At 39.9% G+C, this 3555-nt stretch overlaps 1 pseudogene; it reads left to right on the forward strand.

Annotated features, from left to right (window-relative positions):
* The first annotated feature begins 142 nt into the window (after positions 1–142).
* Positions 143–3555, forward strand: part of LOC103084412 (hyaluronan synthase 2-like) — a 9109-nt pseudogene continuing 5696 nt past the window's right edge.

Below are 3555 nucleotides of genomic sequence, written 5' to 3' on the forward strand. Positions count from 1 at the left end.
TTAAATTTTTTTTTTTTTTTTGGCCAGTTTTTTCAAATTCATTTGATCTCCTATTACCTCAGTTTTGGAAACTGCCAGCCACTGACACTCCGGGAAAACACAGACAGGCTGAACACAACTTTTTGATCAAGAGCTGAACAAGATGTATTGTAAGAGGTTTCTATGTATCCTGAGAATAATTGGAACCACACTTTTTGGAGTTTCTCTCCTCCTTGGAATCACAACTGCTTATATTGTTGGCTACCAATTTATCCAAACAGATAATTACTATTTCTCTTTTGGACTATATGGTGCCTTTTTAGCATCACACCTCCTCATCCAAAGCCTGTTTGCCTTTTTGGAGCACCGAAAAATGAAAAAATCTCTAGAAGCCCCCACTAAGTTGAACAAAACTGTTGCTCTTTGCATTGCTGTATATCAAGAAGATCCAGACTACTTATGGAAATGTTTGCAATCTGTGAAAAGGCCAGCCTACCCTGGAATTAAAGTTGTCATGGTCATAGATGGAAATTCAGAAGATGATCTTTACATGATGGACATCTTCAGTGCAGTCATGGGCAGGGACAAATCAGCCACTTAGATCTGGAAGAACAACTTCCACATGAAGGGTCCTGGTGAGACAGATGAGTCACATAAAGAAAGCTCACAACATGTCACCCAGTTGGTCTTATCCAACAAGAGTATTTGCATCATGCAAAGATGGGGTGGAAAGAGAGAAGTCATGTGCACGGCTTTCAGAGCACTGGGACGAAGTGTGGATTATGTACAGGTTTGTGATTCAGACACCATGCTTGATCCTGCCTCATCAGTGGAGATAGTAAAAGTTTTAGAAGAAGATCCCATGGTTGGAGGTGTCGAGGGAGATGTCCAGATTTTAAACAAGTATGATTCCTGGATCTCCTTCCTCAGCAGTGTGAGATACTGGATGGCTTTTAACATAGAAGGGACCTGTCAGTCTTATTTTGGATGTGTCCAGTGCATCAGTGGACCTCTGGGAATGTACAGAAACTCCTTACTACATGAATTTGTGTAAGACTGGTACAATCAAAAATTTATGGGCAGGGGACTTCCCTGGTGGTCCAGTGGGTAGGACTCTGTGCTCCCAATGCAGGGGGCCCGGGTTCTGTCTCTGGTTGGGGAACTAGATCCCACATGTATACTGCAACTAAGGATCCCGCATGCCGCAACTAAAGACACAGCATGAGCCAAAAATAAATAATAAACAAATAAATATTTTTTTAAAAAATTTATGGGCAGCCATTGTAGTTTTGGAGATGACAGGCATCTAACAAACCAAGTGCTGAGCCTGGGCTATGCAACAAAATACACAGCTCGATCCAAATGCCTCACTGAAACCCCTAAGGGATATCTCAGGTGGTTAAACCAGCAGACCCGTTGGAGCAAGTCCTGCGTCCGAGAGTGGCTGTACCATGCAATGTGGTTTCATAAACATCACTTGCAGATGACCTATGAAGCAGTCATCACTGGGCTCTTCCCTTTCTTTCTCATTTTGCCACAGTAATCCAGCTCCTGTACGGGGTAAAATTTGGAACATCCTCCTTTTCTGGTTAACTGTCCAGTTAGTGGGTCTCATAAAATCATCTTCTGCCAGCTGCCTTAGAGGAAATATCATCATGGTCTTCATGTCCCTCTACTCAATGTTACACATGTCAAGTTTACTTCCTGCCAAGATGTTTGCAGTTGCAACGATAAGCAAAGCTGGGTGGGGCACATCTGGAAGGAAATCCATTGTTAATTTCACAGGACTCATTCCAGTATCAGTTTGGTATACAGTCCTCCTGGGTGGTGTGATTTTCACCATTTATAAGGAATCTAAAAAGCCATTCTCAGAATCCAAACAGACAGTTTTAATTGTTGGAACATTGCTCTATGCATGCTATTGGGTCATGTTTTTGACACTGTATGTGGTTCTCATCAAAAACTGTGGCAGGCGGAAGAAGGGACAACAGTATGACATGGTGCTTGATGTACGATCTTACATTTGATGTTTGTAGTTACAGATGCAGACACACACAAAACCTTACTTCCTCTAGGGACTGTACGGTTGTGGCATCAGATAATGCCACCAAAGGAGACACATCATTGCTGCTGGGACTTGAACAAAGACATTTGTATGGGTTTATTTTAATTCTGCCAAAGTAAAATGGTACATGAAGAAGAAGAACTCACATTTAATCTGATACTTCGATGAAAATGGGAAGAATTCTTTGTTTATGCACTTTTTCCTTATTGTACATCCGCCTAACAGTGTTTTGCCCTATATACCTCACTAGTCATGCTTCATGTGGGTAACCATGGAAGAAGAGGATTTTGGAAACGCAAGGAAAAGTTCTTTCAACATATACCACCTAACTTATGGACTGTGTTGATGCTAATTTTTTTTTAAGAAAGGGTTTTCTGTTTAACTCTACCAAATGAAAGGCCAAAGGAAATTTTACAGGCCATTGTCTGTGCTGTATTTTTATAAAATTGTACTGTGTTTTAAAATTTTGTATGCCAATTTTAAAACAAATTTTGTATATATTATATTTTACTTCTCTGCCAAAATACACCTGTTCTTCCTTTTTTTAAAAAAAATAAAATAGGTTCTGAAAAAATTCATACTTAAAAAATTTCTACCCAAAATGTGAAGCTTGGTTGATTTATGTTGTTCATGATAGAAAGAATAAAATGTTTCTCTCTCTCTCTTCCTTTAAAATTGAATAGTTTGTTTCTGTGAAAAAGTATTTAAACTTTCAATATTTTAACTTTTTTTCATTTCTTTAGAAAAGGCCAATATACCTGTCACACTTCGGGAAGAGAAATTCATACTTATGTGTACAAAAAAGAAGTCACTGAAAATCAAGGCCAAAGGGGTAGAAAAGTACAATTTTTTCATAAGATTGAAAAAAAAGGGAATGCTAGTTCTCAAAAGAAAACACTAGGCATCCAGCAGTGGACAAAATCTGGGTATTAAAGATAGTCTTTGGAGATTCTCACAGTGTTTTCCCAGGCTAAGTAAAAAGGAAAGTGGGAAAAATTATCTGTACAATTTGGACAGATACAAAGCAGTTCATCATTTTGTTCTGTGACCTGTATTCACTGGATCTTGTCTATATATTGAACATACTTTACCCACCTTTTTTTTTTCCAGCTTGTCAGTTCACTTTACATGTTAGTATGAGGTTTATACGGGTGAGTGGGATAAATTATAATAAGGCTAAGGCATACAGATTCAAAATTGGCAGAATCAAGCTCCACATGTCCTCTTTAACTTTCTAGGGAAGATTTTTTCTGAATTATACAGATAATTGCTTCATCTCTTCTGTTCCTGGCCTGCATAAATGTGTTTACATAGTAGACATGATATCAAGGCTTAATAGTTATATCAAGAATTGGCACAGGGCTTCCCTGGTGGCACAGTGGTTGAGAGTCCGCCTGCCGATGCAGGGGACACGGGTTCATGCCCCGGTCCCGGAAGATCCCACATGCCGCGGAGTGGCTGGGCCCGTGAGCCATGGCCGCTGAGCCTGAGCGTCCGGAGCCTGTGCTCCG

Source organism: Lipotes vexillifer, unplaced genomic scaffold (genome assembly GCF_000442215.2).
Source record: "Lipotes vexillifer unplaced genomic scaffold, Lipotes_vexillifer_v1.1 scaffold911, whole genome shotgun sequence".
Classification (NCBI taxonomy): domain Eukaryota; kingdom Metazoa; phylum Chordata; class Mammalia; order Artiodactyla; family Lipotidae; genus Lipotes; species Lipotes vexillifer.